General features: G+C 38.1%; 1 long non-coding RNA gene across 3 annotated transcripts in view; it reads left to right on the top strand.

Moving 5' to 3' along the window:
• Window positions 1-25,589, top strand: part of LOC145542894 (uncharacterized) — a 193,499-nt gene that overhangs the window by 124,451 nt on the left and 43,459 nt on the right. For all 3 annotated transcript variants that reach the window (XR_014080216.1, XR_014080214.1, XR_014080215.1), the window contains 2 exons: window positions 6,616-6,668; window positions 8,844-8,915. This is a non-coding gene — a long non-coding RNA (uncharacterized LOC145542894). The remainder of the gene's footprint in view (window positions 1-6,615; window positions 6,669-8,843; window positions 8,916-25,589) is intronic.

The raw sequence follows: 25,589 nt of genomic DNA, 5'->3' as shown, positions 1-25,589 counted from the left end.
TGTATGATCTTTTTAATATGATGTTGGATTCTGTTTGCTAGAATTTTATTAAGGATTTTTGCATCTATGTTCATCAGTGATATTGGCCTGTAGTTTTCCTTTTTTGTGACATCTTTGTCTGGTTTTGGAATTAGGGTGATGGTGGCCTCATAGAATGAGTTTGGAAGTTTACCATCTTCTGCAATTTTCTGGAAGAGTTTGAGTAGGATAGGTGTTAGCTCTTCTCTAAATTTTTGGTAGAATTCCACTGTGAAGCCGTCTGGTCCTGGGCTTTTGTTTGCTGGAAGATTTCTGATTACAGTTTCGATTTCCGTGCTTGTGATGGGTCTGTTAAGATCTTCTATTTCTTCCTGGTTCAGTTTTGGAAAGTTATACTTTTCTAAGAATTCGTCCATTTCTTCCAAGTTGTCCATTTTATTGGCATATAGCTGTTGGTAGTAGTCTCTTATGACCCTTTGTATTTCTGTGTAGTCTGTTGTGATCTCTCCATTTTCATTGCTAATTTTGTTGATCTGATTCTTCTCCCTTTGTTTCTTGATGAGTCTGGCTAATGGCTTGTCAATTTTGTTTATCTTCTCGAAAAACCAGCTTTTAGTTTTGTTGATTTTTGCTATGGTCTCTTTTGTTTCTTTTGCATTTATTTCTGCCCTAATTTTTAAGATTTCTTTCCTTCTACTGACCCTGGGGTTCTTCATTTCTTCCTTCTCTAGTTGCTTTAGGTGTAGAGTTAGTTGATTTATTTGATTTTTTTCTTGTTTCTTGAGGTACGCCTGTATTGCTATGAACCTTCCCCTTAGTATTGCTTTTACAGTGTCCCATAGGTTTTGAACCATAAGCTTTTTAAATGTGTGAGTCTATTTCTGTTTTGTAAAAAAGTTCATCTGTATCATTCTTAACAAAAATTAGATTCCACATATGAGTGCTATCATATGATATTTGTTTTTCTCTGTCTGACTTACTTCACTTAGTATGATAATCTCCAGATCCATCCATGTTGCTGCAAATGGCATTATTTCATTCTTTTTTATGGCTGAGTAATATTCCATTGTATATATGTAACACATCTTCCTTAGACATTCCCCTATCAGTGGACGTTTAGGTTGCTTCCATTGTAAAGAGTGCTACAATGACCATTGGGGTGCATGTATCATTTTGAAGTATGTTTTTCTCTGGATATATGCCTAGGAGTAGGATTGCTGGATCATATGGTAGCTCTATTTTTAGTTTTTTAAGGAACCTCTCTACTGATCGTCATAGTAGTTGTACTGATTTACATTCCCACCAACAATGTAAGGGGTTTCTCTTTTCTCCACAACCTCTCCATCAATTTACTGTTTGTAGACTTTTTGATGATGACCATTCAGACCATTGGGAGATGATACCTGTTGTAGTTTTGATTTGCATTTATCTGATAATTAGTGATATTGAGAATCTTTTCATGTGTTTTTTGGTCATCTGTATGTCTTCTTTGGAGAAATGTCCATTTAGATCTTCTGCCCATTTTTTGATTGGTTTGTTTGTTTGACATAAAGCTGCATGAACTATTTGTATATTTTGGAGATTAAACTCTTGTCAGTAGTTTCATTTGCAAATATTTTCCTAGATTCCAAGGGTTGTCTTTTAATCTTGTTTATGGTTTCCTTTGCTGTGCAGAGCTTTTAAGTTTAATAAGGTACTGTTTATTTTTGTATTCATTTCCATTACTCTAGGAGGTGGATCCAAAAAGCTACTGTGATTTATGTCAAACAATGTTCTGCATATGTTTTCCTCTAGGAGCTTTATAGTGTTCAGTCTTACATATAGGTCTTTGATCCATTTTGAGTTTATTTTTGTGTCTGGTGTTAGTGTTGTGTAAGTTGCTCAGACATGTCCAACTCTTTGCAGCCCTGTAGACCATAGCCCGCCAGGTTCCTCTGTCCATGAAATTCTCTAGGCAAGAATACTAGAGTGGGTTGCCATTCCCTTCTCCAGGGGATCTTCCCAACCCAGGGATTGAACCTGGATCTCCCACATTGGAGGCAGATGCTTTACCATCTGAGCCACCAGGGAAACCCATATGGTGTTAGTGTTCTGATTTAATTTTTTCATATGTAGCTGTCTAGTTTTCCCAGCATCACTTGTTGAAAAGACTGTCTTTTCTCCATTGTATATTCTTACCTCTTTTGTCATAGATTAATTGACCATAGGTGCATGGGTTTATTTCTGGGCTTTATATCCTGTCCCATGGATCTATCTTTCTGTTTTTGTGACAGTACCATACTGTTTTGTTTACCATAGCTTTATATTATTGTCTGAAGTCAAGGAGTTTGATTACTCCAGCTCCATTTTTCTTTCTCAGGATTACTTTGGCTATTTGGAGTCTTTTGTGGTTCTATACAAATTTGTAGATTTTTTGTTCTAGTTCTGTGAAAAATGGTGTTGGTAATTTGATAGGGATTGCATTGAATCTGTGATTGCCTTGAATAGTATAGACATTTTGACAGCATTGATTCTTCCAATCCAAGAACATGATATATCTTTCCATCTATTTGTGTCATCTTCAATTTCTTTCATCACTGCCTAAAGTTGGACTATAAAGAAAGCTGAGCACAGAAGAATTGATGCTTTTGAATTGTGGTGTTGGAGAAGACTCTTGAAAGTCCCTTGGACTGCAAGGAGATCCAACCAGTCCATCCTAAAGGAGATCAGTCCTGGGTGTTCATTGGAAGGACTGATGTTAAAGCTGAAACTCCAATACTTTGGCCACCTGATGCGAAGAGCTGACTCATTGGAAAAGACCCTTATGCTGGGAAAGATTGAGGGCAGGAGGAGAAGGGGATGACAGAGGATGAGATGGTTGGAATGGCATCACCAACTCAATGGACATGGGTTTGGGTGGACTCCGGGAGTTGGTGATGGACAGGGAGGCCTGGCGTGCTGCGGTTCATGGGATCACAAAGAGTCGGACACGACTGAGCGACTGAACCGAACTGAACTTAGTCTTCAGAGTACAGGTCTTTTGCTTGCTTAGATAGATTTTTCCTAGGTATTTTTTTTCTTTTTCATGTGATGGTATATGGGATTGTTTCATACATAAGAACTGAGTTTTTAAAAGTGACAACTGGATTCACATAACCTATGAAAGTTATAAAAAACATATAAGTTATTTTAGAAGACTTTGATATACAGAGCTTTACATTATCTTGTGTGTGTGCTAAGTTTCTTCAGTCGTGTCCTACTCTTTGTGACCCTATGGACCATAGCCTGCCAGGCTCCTCTGTCCATGGGATTTGCCAGGCAAGAATACTGGAGTGGATTGCCATACCCTCCTCCAGGGGATCTTCCCAACTCAGGGATCGAGCCTGCATATCTTATGTCTCCTGCATTGGCAGGTGGGTTCTTTACCACTAGCCCCACCTGGGATGCCCTATAGCAAATAATGATAAAGATAATGGTAATAAAAGTTGAGCCAACTAGACTAGACATGCACTCTACAATAACTGCTACATGGAAAGTATTGTCCTCATGTCATGGGGCAGGGCATAAGTGGGGAAGGCTGAGATAAATTAATTGCCCACATCCTCCAAATTGTACGTTTATGAGCTTTATATCTAAATCTTTCCAAACCCAAGTTCATTTTGTTTCTACTCTATCATGCTGTATTCATATCATACAAGAGTAGTCTGTCAGTTTAAAGGAAGGACATTATTCTTGGAGTCAATCTGAGTGCAGCTCTTCAACTTCATAGTCATGACATTAAGTTCATTTTCTTAATCTGAAAATTAAAATAATAGTACCTAGCAATGAAACTAGTGAGAGCTCTATGAGGATAAATGTTTTTGATTCCCTGCTCTGATATCCAGGTGTAGTGGGCCAGGGAAGAAAGCTAGAATGAAATCTTGTACCAAAAGAAGAGTCCTAAATGGAGGGCAGTTCAAGGACTATGTTGAAAAATTCAACATTGAGATAAAAGCAAGGCCATCTGAAGAATTAATGAAAAACCAGAATCAATAGCATTTCTCTAAATAGTATCTAAAAGCTCAGTTGTTTTTCTTACACTAAAAATGTCCATATATGGTAAAATGCTCAATTTCAAAAGTTTTAAGACAAAACTAGTTTTGATTTACTCCCAAGAGCAACTATTTTACGGTGTTAGAATTATATAACTGAATGTCACTATTTTTAGGGATATCATCAGAATGATGACTATCATTAAGACAATTTAAAAGCATTTCGTATTTCCCACCAAGAAAAAGATTTCTCAGAGAATTTCAAAATGTCAAAACTGAGAGATCCAATAGATTTTGTAGCTTGTGAATTATTGTTTGATTTATATTCATTCAATATATCACCTTCCTTATGGCAGAGAGTTCTTCCAGCAGAGAGTAATACATCTTCTGCATGAACAGTACCTTTTTATTAATAAGTTTTCTTTCTGTTCTTGTGTAATGTGAAAAATAGGTATCTGTGTGTGACCTTAAGAAATGTTACATAATGAGATGTCTCAAATTTCTGTATCTTAAATGTATAGTAGTCAGACTCGGTCACTTAAAATGTCTGTTTTAATTTGGCTTGAGAAGGCACTTTGTTATAGAGGACTCATTAGTTAAACTCTCATCCATCCACCTAATGAGATCCTGGGCAACAGAGGTCTCTATGTATGATAGAGAGGAAAAAAAGTCAAGAATATACTGTGAAATGAAAATGGTACCTTGTAAGTGAGTATATATTTTATCTTTTCTAAAAAATGATTAAAAATAATACATATTTGTTTGTGCATATGTAACTAAATGAGACACTTAATGATACCTTAAAAAACTTATAAATTAGGTTACCTACCCAAGGCTGAGTTAAACCAAGGCTGAGTTAAACAGGTAGACAGAAACAAAAGTATAGAGAATACAAATATATAGAGAATCCTCAATGTGCTTGTATATTCATATTTATATAGTGTGAACTTTACAACACATTACCTATTGCAAATCTTTATTTTTGTTAATAAAATAAGAGTTTAGCCAATACATTATAAAAAATGTATTAACCACCTTAGTAAAACTATAAAAATCATTTTATTGTTCTTTATACCAATGACTTCTAACCATAAAAAATTTCATTTAGAATAAACAAAAGTCCACTGTACTTTATCCCTGATAATTGTCTTATAAGTTCTCTTTCTCTTTTACCATTGCCAACTGAAGGGATTTATTTAGGGAAGATAAAATAAAGGCTTTTATATATTTGTCCAAATTCTTCAAAAGTGTAAATTAATATTTTAAACATAATCACTGTTTATCAACTCGGTGTTATTTATTTTAGCTTAAAACCTGAGGCCAGATTGGGTGATAGTGTTTCTAAATCATTTTGAATCCATCTCTGTTCAACTTCAAAAATATTTATTTAACATGTTATTGTGAATACATTCAATTGAGATATGTGGTTTTATGGACTCACATTTTGGTTGTTGTATATGAGGAGAATGCCATAACCAAGAAAAATCATAAGTAAATCATACAGTATTAATATTGTCTCAGAGGAAAAAAATGTTAAGAAGTGTTAGAGTTTAAGTAAACATATCCAGAGAGCCAGACAGTGTGGATGGGTGGGATGTGGGTTACAATTTTAAATATGGTTGTCAGGGTGGGTCCTATTGAGAAGGTGACATGTGAGCAAAAACTTGAAGAGGATGAAACAGCCATGTTAATATCTGGAGGAAGAATATACCAGACAGGGTGTATCAGTTATGTGTTGCTGCAAATCAATTCAGGCTTCCCAGGTGGCTCAGTGGTAAAGAATCTGCCTGCCAAACAGGAGATGCGGGCTCGATTCCTGGGTCAGAAAGATCCCCTAGAGGAGGAAATAGCAACCCACTCCAGTATTCTTGCTGAGATAATCCTGTGGACACAGAAGCCTGGGGGGCTACAGTCCATGGGGTCGCAAAAAGTCAAACAGGACTGAAGCGACTGAGCATACACCCATGCAAACCAATCCACTCCAGAAAGTTCTAAGTTGGGAATATGCCTAATACGTCTGAGGAAGAGAAAGGAGGCCAGGGTGACTGGTGTGTAAAGAGTGTGAAGGTGAGTAATAGGAGTTGGCATCAGTGAGGTAAAGAGTGAATATTCTTCCTTCCTTCCTCTCTTCCTCCCTCCTTCCTTCTCTCCCCTTACTTCTTTCCATCCTCCCTTCTTTTTTCCTTTCTCAAAGCCACAATTTATTCTTTAATTCATGCATTAACCTACTCACTTCATTGAGCATATGTTTATTGTTGAATAAATATCTCTGTGATAACCTTATTTTAAACTCTGAGACATTCAGCAGTGAATGAAATAAACTTCTTGCTTTCATGGGCTTACTTTCTTGGGAGGTGGGGCATACAAATTAAACATAAATATTTAATATGTCAGATATATGTAGAGAAAAATAAATCATAACAAGAGGATAGAGTGTGGATGAGGTTATGTAATTATAGAGTGAAAATCTTGAGGTCTCTTTGTTAACATATTTAATATGGCCATATATGTATATAGATCAGCCTCTTGTAGTTATATTGAATAATATATTGAATAATACTCATAAGCTTTTCAAACCAAAAACAACCCAAAGTATTTATATTTTAATTTTTTTTTGTTTTTTAAGTAAGGCCTAGATGTTGAGAGAAAATAAGAAATTTTCTGGAGTCATTTATCCAGGTAAGACCTAGGAATACAATTCAGACCTCTTGACACCTGGATGGTGTTCTCTCATTAGAAATATTTTTTGATTTATGCTCTCCTAATTTTCTTCCAGGTTAAATAACAAGTGAAGAGTTAAAAAACATATTGGTATTTTTAAGCAATCTTTGTATTTTACAAACTAGGTTAGGAGAATAGTATCCGGGAATAATTGGTAGCTTTTTTTCTAGGAAGAGTGTATAATAAAGTTTTGGTAATTTCTTTTTAACTCATTCAGGTTAGTTTCTCTCATAACTCCAGGGCAGAAGAAAGGAAATCAATTAACCAGCTCTCTTGCATGATTTTGTGACCAGTCAAAACCCCCTGTCTCTTTATTTAATTCTCCAAGAATGAGATTCAATGGTATCTGCTTCCACTGGATTTGGTAAATGAGGATCCAGACATAGCTGTGTTCCAACCCAGAATCTGGACTCTACTGTATTCCTCCAACAATGACAATAAGTATTTGAATTAAAGAATTATAACTATATCTGTCTATAGTTCTATACTTTAAAAATAGTTCATTACTGCCTGTACAGAAGAATCCTACCTGAAATGAAGGGTAACTAATGGCAAAAAAGTCATTTATATAGGTTTAGTAGCACCATATATTACTTTTTAAAGCATATTTACATTCTAATGCAATTTGAGTAAATTTTTTGAAGTTATTTCATATAGATAAACAAACAAGGCTTGTGATGGATGATCCAAATAGTTCTGAGTGGTAGAGAAACAAGATCAGGCCTTGAAATCAGTTGTTAAATTCATAAATGTCAGAGTTGAGCATGAAATATTTTACGTACCAAAGTATCCAAGTATATGTAACAGAAAATCCCTAATTTTACAAATTTCCACATGTAATAATTTAGATACAATTGTCAGCTAAGAATCTATGATCTATCTGTGACAAAAATGGTGCAATTTCAAATGGTATCTCAATGTATGAAAAAGATATGGAAAATATATTTAGATTACATTTCAGAGAAGGCAGGTTTACTGCTTTGTCCCATAAGGCAGTTTGTTATTATTGTTCTAGGTTGGGTACTGTTGTTTTTCCCTCTCTTCTTGCCTGGGTTCAGGATTTATTCTATCATGTTATATAGCACAGGTTAAGTAATAGGCTTATTGGGCAAAGAGTCTGGTCAGCCTTAAGATTCAGCTTCAGGTCCCTCTGATTTCCCTTCATCTGTCAGAGACCCAAGTCGCAGTCAGAGTGCTGCTGAGACACACCTGCCAGGGGAAGAACCCCAGCCCTGGGCAATTCTGGTGATAGTATTATATATTTTTCCCAGGGTGTTCCGTGTTGCTGGCCAGCTTCCCTGGAAATTGACTTGAGGATGGGGATTTGACTGCAGCAAGTTTACTGGGGGTGAATGCTCTTGTGATCAACATTCCCATAGAGAGTAAAGGAAACAGACTTGGGCAGAGACTGAACCATGATGCAGTTGTAACCAGGACCTCAGCCAATCCCACCAGGAACTCTAGATCTGGGATGGCCTTGCAGAATTGTCTTAAACTGGCAAGGAGTTTGGTCTTCGTATCCTCACATCAACCCATTACTGAACACTAGATTCCTACTGGAAGCTACCCTTTCTTGGGCTTGGTCTGGGGGACACTCTTCAGCTGAGAATAATTTCCAGGAACAGAGACTCAGCTGTGAGCTGTTAGCCACCAATACTACCAAAAGTTAGGGGAATAAGTCCCTTTTATGTCCTAAAAGAGATATTCCTATAAATTCTTGGGACAATAATTGTGATTTTAGGCTGAAAGTGTGAAAATTATTTGTCATAAACTCCACCTTTTATGTAGGTAAGTCACGAGTGAATCACAGGTGAGTCTTGAGGGTGAGAGGGCTTTGTCAACAAAATTTAGTTGCTCTACTTTATTTTAATGACAAAAAAGCTAACTTTTTTTATTATGCTTAGAAAAATCTTATAATTTGCTCTAGGATTAAAATTATATTTTGAAAACTAAAATTATTTCATAAATAACTACAACAATTCAGAGATAGTTTACCCCAGTTTGGAGGAATTTAAAAAGCTGGAAGGCAAAGACTTTAAGAAACCCGACCAGAGAACACCTGGAACAATGATCAGGCAGATTTATCAGGGTTTAGACTGACAACGGTAATTGGTTTTCTGTCTCTTCTGCTAGATTGTGGGTTCTCTCAGAGCTGGAGACATGCCTTATTCATCTTTCACCAATCAGAGCGTTGAAGTAAATGAGGTAAGTGCCAGGAGAGATGCATATATAAAGTGCTCTGGGAATATGTAAGTGAAGATTGATTCAGCCTCATGAGACATCAAAGAGGTTTTATAGGAGTGATGATTCTTGAGCGAAATTGACTGTTGAGATTTGCCAGATGGAAAAATAGCAGAACAGCAAGAGAGATTCACAGTATTACTGGTTAAACAAGTGTGAATTTGGAAAGACATGAGGTCAGAAGACTATGTCATATGTTTGGGGAATAGTGAGTTTCGAGGCACCACGTTTTAAAAGATATTTATTTATTTAGTTTTGGCTGTGCTGGATCTTCGTTGCTGTGCAGGCTTTTCTCTAGTTGCCGTGAGCAGGGGCTACTCTTTGTTCTGGTGCTCAGGCTTCTCACTGTGGCGGCTTCTCTTGTTGCAGAGCATGGGTTCTACAGCTCGAGCTTCAGTAGTTGGGCTCATTAGTTGTGGGTTCCGAGCTCTAGAGTACAGACTCAACACAGTTGTGGCACATGGGCTCAGTTGCTCCGGGACATGTGGGATCTTCCTGAACAAGGGATTGAACCCGTGTCTACTGCATTGGTGGGTGGATTCTTTACCACTGAGCCACCAGGGAAGCCCGAGGTGCCACTATTTTTAACAAACATTTTTTGAGTCCTTTGCTTTCTTGGCTTTGTCCTTGAACACAGAGCAACCTGCCAGCCGAAGCCAGGCTGTTTTCAGTTGGTACACTCCTGAGTCATCTCATCAGGCAGCTGTACCTTTTTAGAAAACTGGGCTGCCAAGATGTGGGTGGTTGTGCAAACAGCGTATGTAGATGGAGGACCAGCTATATGCCAACCAAGTCAGTGTCCCAGCGGACACTGTCAGCTGTGATGTCAGTGGAAAGCTCTGTCTCAATGAACGAGTAGACTGGTGATGACCAATGCATATATTTAAAGCCTGGCACAACAAGTTACTGTGTTCACTATTTCACTGTTTCGCTCTATACTTGTACAACTGTCGGCCTTTCACACCATGTGTCCCTTTGTTCCATTTTAAACTAGTTTTTAGGTACTGGTGTTATGCAGTGGAGCTTCCCTGATGGTTCAGATGGTAAAGAGTCTGCCTGAGAGGCAGGATACAGTCCATAGGGTTGCAAAGAGTCAGATACTACTGAGCAGCTAAAACACACATCATGCTCAAAGTCAACTTTTATTTGGAGAAGAGTCTCTGGGGCTATTTAGAAATTCATTAAAGGAGAGAATAGACAATTTTCTACTTAGAATAATGCTGAGCAGGACTTGACATGTTTTTTTCAGTACAGTTAATACTGTTTTCCTTTGATTGGATTGAATTGAATTTTAATGCAGTGAGTATCCTCCTGGTGTCTGGACCAGTCCAGGAGGTACCCACATAGTTATGATTCAGGGGGAAAATAAGCTCATTCTAGGCAATGCCTGACAAATGAATTGGGAGAATATTACAATTAAAGCTAAGGTAATGTCCATTGGGAACATCCAGTGCCTTTAACTGCATGGGTATTTATTCATGAATGCTGCCACGAATGAAGTGAACTGACCAGGGCTGCCTTAAAAATTCCCTTCAGCTTAACCAAACTTTAGAATTCTTCCTGCCTGAACTTCCTTTCCTCAGAGCATTTACTCTAGGAAAAATGTTATTCTTTCTTTGCCCTTTTGAGATATGCATGTGTGTGTGTGTGTGTGTGCTCAGTCGTGTCCAATTCTTTGCGACCCCATAGACTGTAGCCCACCAGGCTCCTCTGTCCACGCGACTCTCCAGGCAAGAATACCTGGAGGGAGTGGTTTACCACTCCTTCCTCCATGAGATCTTCTGGACTCAGGGATCAAACCCGTGTCTCTTGCATATCCTGCATTGGCAGGTGGATTCTTTACCACTGTGCCACCTAGGAAGCCTTTTGAGATATAAATCTTTTTAAAAAACTTCTTGCCAGTTTTACAACCCAGGACTTCCTTTCTCAAAGACCTGGAAGCCTTCTCTTTGAAATGTGACAGCAGCCCTGTCTCCCAGTCTCTGTGGGGAGGTAGGAGGCTCACTTCAGTGGCCAAGGAGAAAGAGATGGGGCGAATGTGCAACTGCAAACATCCAAACTGGACCCCTGCCAGCGGTTCTGTGCTTTTCTTGAGCTTCTTTAGGGTTAGAAGATAGTGATGTGATCAGAAAAACGAAGGGTATGTTCCCAATAGAAACTTATTGTAGAAGTGTACTTTTTATAGACTTTCTTTTTCTGCATGCAGTTTTCATATGTAGGGATAAGTAAAACAAGTCAAGTAGTGTTTTCTAGACTTGTCAACCAGATAATGTAAAATGGGAAGCTGAATCCATTTCTTATTTTCAATTCAATATGTTTTCTTCTCACTCACATCTCTTATTTCCAAAAAGAAGAAAATAAGAAACTGTTGGAGAAAAGACTAGAGAGAAGGATATAGAAATCATCCTAGCCAAGAAAGCTAGGTTATCACGGCTTCAATGATTTGAAGAGGAAGGGAGATATTTAAGAGATGGACTAAGAAAGAGGAATGCAGATTTAGCAATGTATTAGATACAATTAGAGAAAATAACCAGCACATGTTGGAAGGCTTCTATGCTCACCACTATACCACCAATGCACCACCAGCACATGTTGAGTTTAAGTGATGAGAAAGATAACGGATGGTCCTCTAAAACACAGGAATATATACAGAATGTATGAAATGTATAAGTTGCCAGCTTTGGGGATTTATTACAAATTGTTGGTGTTGGTTGAATATGGACAAAAGTGATCTATAGGCCGGTTGAGATTCAATGCTTGCTGGTTAGAGACTAAGTAGAGAAGGCAAAAAAAAAAAAAAAAAAAAAGAATTGACAAACTAAGTGTTCTTGAGAATAAATACTCATCAAAAATAATTGAAGAACCAAGAAAAAGAAAAGAAGCAATGAAATTTGTTCCCAAGAAAAACAAACAAAAAAGCCACTGAAGCATGTAGATTATCATATGTGAAACGAATCGCCAGTCCAGGTTCGATGCACGATATAGGGTGCTTGGGGCTGGTGCACCTGGATGACCCAGAGGGATGGGATGGTGAGGGAGGTGGGAGGGGTGTTCTGGGAGGTGAACACATGTACACCCACGGCGGATTCATGTCAATGTATGGCAAAGCAAATACAATATTGTAAAGTTAAAAAATAGATAAATAAACTAATTAAAAAAAAAAAGAAGTAAAAAAAAAAAAAGCCGAAAGCTGCCTATGAATCTTTAGGTAGTTGGTTTGTATTGATTAGCAACCAGTCTGAGATGATAGTATTCATCTCCTGCAAGCAGTCAAGAGGATCATTAGAGAAACTCAAGTTCTTTAAGATGCCAGTGTGGACTAATTCAGAGCTTCCCTGTTGGCTCAGACAGTAAAGAATCCACCTGCAATGCAGGAGATCTGGGTTCAATCCCAGGGTTAGGAAGATCCCTTGGAGAAGGGAACGCTATCCACTCCAGTATTCTTACCTGGAGAATTCCATGGACAGAGGAGCCATGCGGGCTACAGTCAATGTGGTTGCATGAGTCAGACACACCTGAGCAACTAACACTTTTCATTTTCATGGACTAATTCCTTATACTATTTTGCCATTTCTCTTTAAGGGAAATAAGACTATGGAAAGAGTTACATTTCTGTTGGAAGAGAAGACACAGAGAAAATCTAGATCATGGCAGTGATGCTCAGAGGAGAAAGCTTTAAAAGTTCACCACTTAGATGTCCCTGGGGTAACAGAAGGACACAGGGTATCTGCAGGATGAGTAGCACAAAATCAGAACAAATGAAAAGAGAAGTCACAGAAGGCTGTCTATTTTCAGAGGCAGACTATGGCAACAATTAAAAGGTTACTAATCAAACACATATATAATCAAACATACTTATAATCAAAATATAATCAGAAGCATACTTATAATCAAAAATCAAATTTGGATGTTGGATACCAGAAGAGATTCAATTTGGGTGAACGTGTAAACTCTGCAGTACATCTGCAGAGTGGTGTGGTGCCATTAGGTCACATTAAAACTATATCCTAAAACAGATGTCTTATTCCTACCTACCTAAGGTAGGTGGGTAGAGTTGGATGGGATTGAGAAACTAAAATAAAAAAGAATAACTAAAATAAGGAGACCTTGCAGACCGATGACATTAGAGGGCCATAAACTGAGAACCAGGATGAACTTTGCAATGAGAAAGAAGTTGAGAGCCATTTAAACACAATTAATTCTGTGTTTTATGCATGCAAGGCAGGTGCTTTCCAGGCAAACAAACTACACTGAGTCCAAACCACTCCAGTAAAATACGTACAGATATTTTCCATTCCCTGAGGTTTGATAGCTTTCTTCTAGCCCACTAACCTGTACGGCTTTTCCTAGGATATGAGTGAGAACAGCGTTTATGGTCTTTGGTAGATAAAGGCAGCATCTGCCTGTTTCCATAGTAACTCTCCAAATAGATTAATTTTTATAGCTCTGATGTCAAGACGATGAAATTACTGGTACTTTTTGGCAGCATTTAATGGCAGAGCTCAGTAAGTAGGTTTTCACTACAACATGGGAAAGAAAAGGATAAAGGCAAAACTAATATCCTATAACATGCATAAGAAAAATGAAAACCTTTCTGTATCTCTCAGCCAAGAACTGACAAAATTAAAGAGAAAAACATGAACATAACTCATGTTTTAAGAGCATGGCTCATGACTTTCTGGTTTTGGTAATGGATGGTATTTCCAGAATTATTTTCTTTAAAGATTGTCAAATCAATTGTCTCCTGTTATTCTAATTCAAGACTTCTTCAGCACTGATTTTTGAGGTGGCTACTATAACTGAAAAGAACTTGACCATGTTTCTGGGTCAGTGATTTACTCCTTCTACAATAAGTACTCATTAAAATTATCCAAAGACATTTTCCGCATAGTTCCAGATAAATCAGATAGATGAATTATGTGGTTGGAACAGTTTTCCTAGTACAATGGGAAATTTAAAAGGATATTTCAGATCAACATGCATTAATTAGCCCAGTTTTTGTAAAAGTCTGTGTTCATAGTTTCTTAAAATTTTAGAAAGTACATAAAACAAAATGCAAAGACTGGCTATATTTGGATAGTTTTTTAGTTGTATATAATTTGTAATTTTTCTCTAGTAAAACCTGGATTATTTGTATCAAAGTTTTAAAAAATTATTTGAAATATTAAAATTTTCTTTTCACAAAAATATAAGGCAAGATATATTTTAGCCTAGCTTGGTCACATATATAGAAGGGCATTGCTAGGAAGTCCTGTGATTTATGTCTTCAAGAATAACATTAGGAAGACTTCTACAATTTCTTGTTAGGATTACAAATAGTTAGAGGACTATATTATGATGCTTTTAAATACTTTATGTCATCGTATGGGCTATGGATGGATCTCGCCTAAAGAGTTTACCTTGATACTGTGGTTAGATATATTGTAACACAATAAGAAGAAAGTTATGCATATGAGCAACACTGGCATTGATACACCTGCTTCCTGTAGCAGTTTGGATAGTTTCATCCAAATTACAAGAAACCTTGATCCAATATGGCTGAAGAAATCAATACATCAAGCAGTAGGGTAAACTTGGACTTCCCTGGTAGCTCATATGGTAAAGAATCCGCCTGCAATGCAGGAGACCCAGTTTTGACCCCTGGGTCAGGAAGATCCCCTGGAGAAGGGAATGGCAACCCACTGCAGTATTCTTGCCTGGAGAATTCCATGGACAAGAGGAGCCTGGCAGACTATAGTTTATGAGGTCACAGAGTCAGGCACGACTGAGTCAACTAATACGCACGCACAGGAGTTCATTCATAGAAATGGACTAATACAGTCATCAAAGACTCTTGATTTTTTCTGTCCCTAGTCTATACCATCCCTGATGTGAACTTATTTCTCACCCTGTTTGTAGAATAGCTGTAACAGTCTCCTGTTACAGCATGACAGCCTCCGCAGTTCAGTTCAATCGCTCAGTCGTGTCTGACTCTGCAACACCATGAACCGCACCACGCCAGGCCTCCCTGTCCATCATCAACTCCCGGAGTTTACCCAAACTCATGTCCATTGAGTCGATGATGCCATCCAACCATCTCATCCTCTGTCGTCTGCTTGTCCTCCTGCTCTCAATCTTTCCCAGCATCAGGGTCTTTTCAAATGAGTCAGCTCTTCATATCAGGTGGCCAAAGTATTGGAGTTTCAGCTTCAACATCAGTCCTACAAGTCCTGACAGTCTTTTATAAGAGTCTAAAGGCATCCTATTGTCCAACTGTTCATGTGACTCTCTCAGACATGATGCAAACTTTCTAAAAAGTGGTCAGCAAACTCTCCCACGTCTTTCTTGCCTTTTCTGAATCAGTCTAAGAGTGGTGGTGAGTACTGAGAAAATTTTCTTTAAATGTAACCCTTACTTATGAGACCTAGTTGAAAATATCAGAAAGTCACTGTGTAGCAAGAGGAATTCTTCATACTAGGGATATTTCCAGGTTGGGAGTATAATAAACTTTTCTGTACATGGGGCACATATATTAGTAGCAGAAGAAGTGATAGGCAGAGCTTTCTTTAATATTACTAATTCTAAACTGTCTACAAAGTGGTTCTAATAATTTATACTCCATCTATCCTTGTGTCAGGGCACTATTGGTTCTTATTTTCACAAACATTTGTTAAAACAAGACTTAAAATTTTAACCTATTTTTTATGTAAGTAATGATATCTTATTATGATTTATTTTCCTGGTTTACATACAAGCATGTGTTATGTGTTAGTCACTTAGACATGTCCAACTCTTTGTGACCCCATGGACTCTAGCTTGCCAGGCTTCTCTGTCCATGGGATTCTACAGGCAAAAATACTGGAGTGGATTGGTGTTCCCTTTTCCAGAGGCTCTTCCCCACTCAGGGATTGAACCTTGGTCTCCTGCATTGGGGGCAGCTTCTTTACCATTTGAGCTACAGGGAAGTCCTACATACAAGTCCGACTCTTTGCGACCCCATGAATTGCAGCACACCAGGCCTCCCTGTCCATTACCAACTCCTGGAGTTTACCCAAACTCATGTCCATTGAGTCGGTGATGCCATCCAGCCATCTCATCCTCTGTTGTCCCCTTCTCCTCCTGCCTCCAGTCCTTCCCAGCATCAGGGTCTTTTCCAATGAGTCAACTCTTCGCGTCAGGTGGCCAAAGTATTGGAGTTTCAGCTTCAACATCAGTCCTTCCAATGAACACACAGGACTGATCTCCTTTAGGATGGACTGGTTGGATCTCCTTGCAGTCCAAGGGACTCTCAAGAGTCTTCTCCAACACCACAGTTCAAAAGCATCAATTCTTTGGCACTCAGCTTTCTTCACAGTCCAGCTCTCACATCCATACATGACTACTGGAAAAACCATAGCCTTGACTAGACGGACCTTTGTTGGCAAAATAGTGTCTCTACTTTTTAATATGCTGTCTAGGTTGGTCATAACTTTCCTTTCAAGGAGTAAGTGTCTTTTAATTTCATGGCTACAATCACCATCTGCAGTGATTTTGGAACCCCCCAAAATAAAATCTGACACTGTTTCCACTGTTTCCCCATCTATTTGCCATGAAGTGATGGGACCAGATGCCATGATCTTAGTTTTCTGAACGTTGAGCTTTAAGCCAACTTTTTCACTCTCCTTTCTCACTTTCATCAAGAGGCTTTTTAGTTCCTCTTCACTTTCTGCCATATCACTATCCCTGTAACTTAGGATTAGCTTAAAACCTGATGGCTAGGGAAATGGCTCTTTGTGAAATGTGCAGGTATCAGAAATTTCTTTATTTCTGTTGTTGAAAAAGAGGAATAGCATGGACGTGGGAGTATTCTGCACAGAGATCCTATAAAAGTCATTAAAAGCTCTGAATATGTCTCTTTTTCCTCTTCTCCCTTCTCTTTTCTCCCCCCACATGTTTCTCCTTGTTTCACTTTTCCCAAAAACTTGCCTGAAATATTTTGATTCTCTTCTTCATAATGAAAAGTAATTTCTTTCCACTTCTTTCATTATTTCAAAGTCATTAATAATTCCTTTAAATGCATTTAAACATGAAGTTGAAGGCTGTGTGTTATTAATTATATTTGTTCAACTGAGGCTCTTTAAGCTGAGATTCTCTGTGTGGGAAGAACTCATTGTCAGAAGAGGAAAATGATGAATCTCTGTGGGAAGGCTGAAAATTGTCTAAATCTATCAAAATGTCATGACCATATTAAGGTCTAATTAAAAATCTAAAAAAAAAAATCACCCAATATTGAATCCCAATTGTTTTGAAAAATAACTCTTTGCAATGTTAGAATTTAGTATGTTAGTCTCTTTCTAATCCTTGTGCTACAAATTTGATTTTCTACTATGATGAATGTTTGCTTTTTTCAAAACTAGAATGCTGGAAGTATCTGACATTTCATCCCTAGAACTTTACTGTATTATCCAGCTCTATTGGAATTTTCTTGACTCAACTGGTCAATAAAAAGTCACTGAATGTTCTCTGGGCAGATTGTTCTCTGGGTAGGACTAGGGCACTTACAGCATGGTAGCCTTGCCAGGAGTGCTGTTTTCTCTCCTTTTGCCTCACTCTGTTCTCATACAAATTACAAAGTAGTAAGATGGAGAAAAATCAAAGGATGGAAAAAAACCATGAGATGCTCATCAGACTGCAGATCTCATTAGGGACCATGCATCATTATATTTGTATCTCCTCAGCTTCTATCAGTAAAGTACTAAACAAAACGTTTTAAAAAATCCAAGAGGTACAAGAAGTGCTAAAAATCGGCAAGTAAGTGTATATTTAACAGTGTCCTTAACTTTTCCAATGGTAATGGGTTTTAATAGGGCCCATGCTACCTTCATATAATTTAGGCATTTCCAACATAACACACGGTTATGTTGATTATGTTTGACCCGGTCCTGAAATACTTCCTTCATTTGGCTTTCATGATAACACTCCCAGCTGGTTCTCGTCCCTCTTCTTCCCCCAAGTCCCTGTCCACTCTTGCTCAGTCTCCTTTGCGAGCTTCCTCTCATCTCCTTTCCTCTATGCCATGGATAAAACAAGGAAGTAGTCCAGAATATCTTCTCTTTCATATTTACATAAATTTTCCTCCTGACCTCTAGATTCTTGGAAGGAATTGGTTATTTAACATCTCCACTTGGACGTTTGATACATGTCTTGAACTCAACATCTCCCAAACCAAGTTACAAACTTCCAGTTATAAAGTAAATAGATCATGGGGATGTAACATACAGCATGCTGACTGTAGTTAATAATACTGTATTATGTATTTCAAAGTTACTAAGAGAATAGATCTTAAACGTTCTCATCATAAGAAAAAAAGTTATAACTATCTTCATTTTTTTTGCAATTTTTTAATCATTTTTATTGAAGCTTTATTATAGAAAAAAGAAGAGAGATATGGAGAAGCTATAAAAAGGAAAATGATTCACAGAATACAAACAGCAAAAAGAATCTATTAGCAGAGAATGAAAAAATTGATGAATCATGGAGCTTATTCATCTATCTCTCTTGTTCTGCGTGAGGATTTGGTGAAGCAAATGACAAACAGTTGTCATGAGTTAGGTATTTTTCTTTAAAAACCCACTGGTCCGTAAATGAATCATTAGACATTCTATTTAAGTTGAGGTAATGAGGATGATAAATGTACATGTCAACACGCAACATGCTGCTATCCATGTAGTTCCATGAAGAACACATATTCATACAAAACTGACTAAACTAATACAACTCAAGTCTCCATTTAAGTGACTGAGTATCTTAACATAAATAGACTCTGATTTATTTTTGTGTACTAGGCACTGTTTAATGGACAAGGGAATCATCAATGAACAAAACAAAAGTTCATGTATTTATGGAGCTTAATTTTAGTGCATGAAGACAGGCTACAATAAATAATTTAGTATATGTTAGAGGGAGGGAATTTCTATTGTTTAAAAAAAGAAGTAGAGTAATGGTGACCGGAGCAGGTGAGTTGGAGTATAAACTGCAGATTGCAGTATTAGATGGGATGTTCAGAAAGTGGTTAACTGAGTAGATCTGAAGGTTATGAAATTGCTAGTCAAGTTATCTGGAGAATAATTTACCAGAGAGAGAGAGATGGCTAGAGAGAAAGCTTTAGAGTAAGAGCATACTGACTTCCTTCGTGTAAGTGTTTCAGAGTAAAATAATGGGAGAATTGTAGACAAGGAGGTCAGAGAGATAACAGAGTTGGGTTATGCAGAGACTTGTAAGTCATATTAAGGACTTCAGCTTTTACTTTGATTTTATGGAGACATTTCACCAGAGTTTTAGCAGAAAATTAGTATCGTATGACTTATGTTAAAAATCATGCTAGCCACTGTGTAGAAAATAGTATGTAGAAAGAAAAGGTAGAAGCAGAGAACCTTATTATGAAACTATCATAGTAATCCAGGCAAGGAATAATGGTAGGCTCGGTCTTGTGTGTAAGCATCAGAGCTAATGAGAAATGATGTTGTTATTTGATATACATTGAAGAAAAAGCAGAAAGGTGAGTTACATATAGAATAGTAAAAGAAGAATAATCAAATGTAACACAAGAGTTGTTGATTTTGATCTTTTTAAAATTTTGAGTAACAGGAAGGATGAGGGATATAAACTGAAAACCAGGTTGTTAAGGAGAGAATGGCATGCTTTGGCAGTCTAAAAAGGGAAAGATATTTTAGGTAGTAACAGTGAGTGAAATAGCTCAAAAATTTATCAGAGCACTGGGTGAGGCTTAAGTGAGCACAGCATTATTTTTAAAGGAGCAGTTTGTCACAGCATGGCACCTCACACCACGCCCCCTGTTAAATTTATTTATACTCCACTTCCCAAAACTGAAGTAAAATTGTGAATCCCCAAAAAGCAGATACTAGGAAAACAACAAGAAAGATAAGAATCAAATTTTAAGGAGGGAGAATCAATAATGGAGGTACATGACCGAATTGTCTGCCACAAATAGTTACATTGTCCAAAGATTGCTGCTGTGAACAGTTTTGCCATGCACACTCTCTGACTCAATTATTGACTCCTCTTTTATTTTTTTCTCTCCTTGCCTACTTGCTAATACACTTTTATGTTTAGCCAAAGTTTAGCTCCTTTCCGCATGGTATACGTGGGGTTGTGAAGAGGCCATACCTGGCTTCCTTTTGATTCCAGTCACCAGAGGCCAGCAATACTTACCTTTACATTGTTAATCAGCCAAATTGTGAATTGAGTGTACAACAAAGGCGCAGCCAACTGAGACGACATATAAACAAATACAGTTTGTTTTTGAGTTTAGAAAAGCTTGGTGTTTTCTTCTGAAGTCTTAGTGATCACCCTTTCTGTTTCCCGGCTGACCTTTCTGTTCCATCCTGTCAGCATGTGAGGTCAACAACTGCAAAGCAACCTCTACACTTTTCAAGTTGATTTTCAGAAAAACCAAAGCATGGTCCCAAACTAGACATGGGCTCATTCCTAGAAATATAATTCACTTTGTGAAGAGACAGGAGGAAGACAAAGGTAGGTCACAAACAGTTGGGATTTTTAGGTGCTGACAGTATAAAGCAGGGGAATAAAACCCCACTATCCACTGAAACAAAGGTCAATACCTTCAGCAATATTTTTGAGTCCCTCCTCTATATGAAGGAACTCATCCAGGTACCAGAGAGACCGACATCTGAAACATGGCTCAGAGCCCTAATGGGAACATAATAGAAATGTTAATAGGAACACAAAAAAATAAGAAGTTAAAGGTCTGGAGGTATTTGCAGGGCAGCAATGGAGATGCAGAAATACAGAACAGACTTGTGGACACAGTGAGTGAAGGACAGAGTGAGATGAATTGAGAGAGTAGCATGGAAACATATATATTACCATGTGTGAAATAGATTGCCAGTGGGAATTTGCTGTATGATGCAGGGAGGTCAAAACCAGTGCTCTGGGACAACCTAGAGGAACAGGATGGGGTGGGAGGGAGGTTTAAAAGGGAGGGGACATATGTATACATTTGGCTGGTGCATGTTGATATACGGCAGAGATTAACACAATACTGTAAAGCAATTATCCTTCAATTAAAAGAGACAAATTTTTTAAAAAAGAAAAAATATGTAAATGGATAGAAAGTAGAATAAATAAATATATATATATACACACACCAATAAATAAACAAATAAACAAAATTTTTAAAAAAGGTTTAGAAGACCAAACAAAACTTCTAGGACTGTATCTGCCTTTCTTTGTCTATTTCAGCTAGAGAGCTCTGTATTTTCTCTGCAGAACAGAGATGACATTAAAGATTTCATTTGAGCTATTAAAAAGGACAGAGCTGATTGAAATGAGGATTTGAGTTGCGAAAAAGCTCTCTTCAACCTTCAGCTCCTCCTAGTTTGTTTTAGAGCATTCTGTTCTTCCTGTCCTCCTATTTTCCACAAGTATTTCTTCATCTCAACCATATATTGAGCTCTAAATATAATTTTAAAATCAGTGAATGAGAGGTCAGGGGAAAAAAAACTGATTGTCAATCAATACATTGTGTCTTTTCCCTGAGAAATCACTCTTGCAAGGAAGAACGACAACAAAAAAGTCCCTTTTAAAAATCACAATTTGAGGTAAAAAATTATTCTATTTAACTTTGACTTGAATGAGTTCTGACCTATTTGTACTGTATTTTCTAAAGGTCTGGAGGCAAATTACATACATTTTGATTTTAATAGACATCCATGTGACTATATTTCCTTGCTTTTTGAAACAATTCATTTTCTGGACTTGAGTATTTGGAACCAGAAACTTGAAGGGTTATGTTGCTAAGAAACCAGATTTAGGTTGAAAATCAGAAAACCAGGATTCTTTTTGCACATCTGTTACTGATCATTTAGGACATTGTGAAAACCACTTACACCTTGTGCTTGTCCACTTGTTCAAAAAATTTATCTTTTTATCAACTTCACTGCTAAAGAATCAAATATAAAATCCTACTGCAGATCAGGAAATTAAGAAAGTTATGAGTAGGAAGGAAAAATTGGTTTTAAAAATTCTTAAGTTTATTTTGTTTATAGCACTGTGAGCCATATACCCTGAACCCTTTGTCTATGTTTTAGTTTAACAGCTTTATTAAGATATAATTCACATACTACCCAATAATTCACTGACCCCCTAGGCAACCACCAATACTTCCTGTCTTTGTCTATTCTGTAAATTTCCTATTAATAGAATCATATAATATATGGTCCTTTGTGATTTTTCTTTCTTTGCTTAACAAAAGTTTCATCCATGTTGTCCCACTTCAGTTATTTCGTTGTTGAATAGTATTTCATTGTATAAATATATCATATTTTTTATACCCATTCATCAGTAGATGGATAGTTGCGTTGTTTCCATCTTAGGTTCTGGAGAAGGCACTGGCAACCCACTCTAGTACTCTTGCCTGGAAAATCCCATGGACAGAGGAGCCTGGTAGGCTGCAGTCAATGGGGTCGCTAAGAGTCAGACACGACTGAGCAACTTCACTTTCCCTTTTCCCTTTCATGCATTGGAGAAGGAAATGGCAACCCACTCCAGTGTTCTTGCCTGGAGAATCCCAGGGACAGGGGAGCCTGGTGGGCTGCTGTCTATGGGGTCGCACAGAGTCGGACACAACTGAAGCGACTTAGCAGCAGCAGCAGCAGCAGCATCTTAGGTTATTAGAAATAATGCTGCTATGGACTTTTGTTTGTAAGTTTTTATGTGAACATATGTTTTCATTTCTATTGGGTAAATATCTAGCATTGAAATTCCTGGGTAACATGGTAAATGTAAGCTTAACTATTAGAGGAACTGCCAGATTGTTTTCTTGTACTGTACTATGTATCTACTTTTCTATTGGTCATATATGACACTTCCAATTTCTCCACATCCTGCCCAACACTTGTTTTATCTGTTTGTTTTATTTTTATAACCACACTAGTGAGTGTGAAGTGTTCTTTCATGGGGCTTTTGGTTTGCATTTCCCTGATGGCTGATAATGTTGAACTTCTTTTATATTTCCTTTGGAGAAATACCTATTTAGATCTTTACACTAATTTTATTTTTATTTTATTTATTTATTTCTGGTTGCACTGGTTCTTCATTTCTGTGTGGGCTTTCTCTAGTTGCGGTGAGTGAGACTACTCTTTCTTGCGGTGCACGGACTTCTCATTGTGGTGGCTCCCCTTGTTGCGGAGCACAGGGCTCTAGGCATGCGTGCTTCAGTAGTTGCAGGCATGTGGGCTTAGTAGTTGGGGCATGGGCATGTGAGCTCCAGAGCACAGGCTCAGCGGTTGTGGCACATGGGCTTAGTTGCTCTGTGGCATGTGAGATTTTTCCAGACCAGGGATCAAACTTGTGTCCACTGCAATGACACATGGACTCCTTTCTACTGTACCACCAGGGAAGTCCCTTTGCACTCATTTTAAACTCAGTTCTGTTTCTTTTAAATTTTGAATTGTGTATCTCTTCAACAAAATTAGAGATACCAAGGGAACATTTCATGCAAAGATGGGCTCAATAAAGGACAGAAATGATATGGACCTAACAGAAGCAGAAGATATTAAGAAGAGGTAGCAAGAATACACAAAAGAACTGTACAAAAAAGATCTTCATGACCCAGATAATCATGATGGTGTGATCACTCACACTCACCTAGAGCCAGACATCCTTGAATGTGAAGTAAAGTGGGCCTTAGGAAGCATCACTACGAACAAAGCTAGTGGAGGTGATGGAATTCCAGTTGAACTATTTCAAATACTAAAAGATGATGCTGTGAAAGTGCTGCACTCAATATGCCAGCAAATTTGGAAAACTCAGCAGTGGCCACAGGACTGGAAAAGGTCAGTTTTCATTCCAGTCCCAAAGAAAGGCAATGCCAAAGAATGCTCAAACTACCGCACAATTGCACTCATCTCACACGCTAGTAAAGTAATGCTCAAAATTCTCCAAGCCAGGCTTCAGCAATATGTGAACCGTGAACTTCCAGATGTTCAAGCTGGTTTTAGAAAAGGCAGAGGAACCAGAGATCAAATTGCCAAAAAAGCAAGAGAGCTCCAGAAAAACATCTATTTCTGCTTTATTGACTATGCCAAAGTCTTTGACTATGTGGATCACAATAAACTGTGGAAAATTCTGAAGGAGATGGGAATATCAGATCAACTGACCTGCCTCTTAAGAAACCTGTATGCAGGTCAGAAAGCAACAGTTAGAACTGGACATGGAACAACAGACTGGTTCCAAATAGGAAAAGGAGTACATCAAAGCTGTATGTTGTCAGGAAGCAACAGAACTGGACATGTAACAACAGACTGGTTCCAAATAGGAAAAGGAGTACGTCAAGGTTGTATATTGTCACCCTGCTTATTTAACACATAAGCAGAGTACATCATGAGAAATGCTGGGCTGGAGGAAGGACAAGCTGGAATCAAGATTGCTGGGAGAAATATCAGTAACCTCAGCTATGCAGATGACACCACCCTTATGGCAGAAAGTGGAGAAGAACTAAAGAGCCTCTTGATGAAAGTGAAAGAGGAGAGCGAAAAAGTTGGCTTAAAGCTCAACATTCAGAAAACTAAGATCATGTCATCTGGTCCCATCATTTCATGGGAAATAGATGGGGAAACAGTGGAAACAGTGGCTGGCTTTTTTTTGGGGGGGGGAGCTCCAAAATCACTGCAGTTAATGATTGCAACCAGAAATTAAAAGACGCTTACTCCTTAGAAGGAAAGTTATGACCAACCTAGATAGCATATTAAAAAACAGAGACATTAATTTGTCCACAAATGTCTATCTAGTCACAGCTATGGTTTTTCCAGTAGTCATGTATGGATGTGAGAGTTGGAATATAAAGAAAGCTGAGCACTGAAGAATTGATGCTTTTGAACTGTGGTGTTGGAGAAGACTCTTGAGAGCCCCTTGGACTGCAAGAAGATCCAACCAGTCCATCCTAAAGCAGATCGATCCTGGGTGTTCGTTGGAAGGACTGATGTTGAAGCTGAAAATCCAATACTTTGGTCACCTGATGCGAAGAGCTGACTCATTTGAAAAGACCCTGATGCTGGGAAAGATTGAGGACAGGAGGAGAAGGGGACAAGAGAGGATGAGATTGTTGGATGGTATCACTGACTCAATGGACATGGGTTTGGGTAGACTCCGGGAGTTGGTGATAGACAGGGAGGCCTGGAGTGCTGTGGTTCATGGGGTTGCAGAGAGTCAGACATGATTGAGCGACTGAACTGAACTGAATAGTTACTCTATTTTTTCCAAGTGTCCAAGTCGTGTTACTCCTGGCACAGTTGGTTTTACTTGATGAAGGAAAGTATCTGCTTGCTCCTAGATAGCCACATTCTCCTGACTATACATTTTCCAGAAGAAATTTCCTTCATTTGTAAACAAGGATTTTCATGCTAAATTTAAGGTGGGGTTTCAGTCTAAGCCAGAGATACATGTTTGATACCTGGGTCCAGAAGATCCCCTGGAGAAGGAAATGGCAACCCACTCCAGTATTCTTGCCTGGGAAATTCCAAGGACAAAGGAGCCTGGCAGGCTACAGTCCATGGAGTTGCGTGATTGAGTGACTGAGCACATACATCAGTCTAAGCAAAAATGTGTATCTAGAGATGAATGAACCCACTTTATATTGTC

Source organism: Giraffa tippelskirchi, chromosome 3 (genome assembly GCF_054371585.1).
Source record: "Giraffa tippelskirchi isolate mGirTip1 chromosome 3, T2T-mGirTip1v1.2.pri, whole genome shotgun sequence".
NCBI lineage: Eukaryota > Metazoa > Chordata > Mammalia > Artiodactyla > Giraffidae > Giraffa > Giraffa tippelskirchi.
The sequence above is the reverse complement of the archived record's forward strand: the minus strand, read 5'-3'. Positions and strand labels throughout refer to the sequence as shown.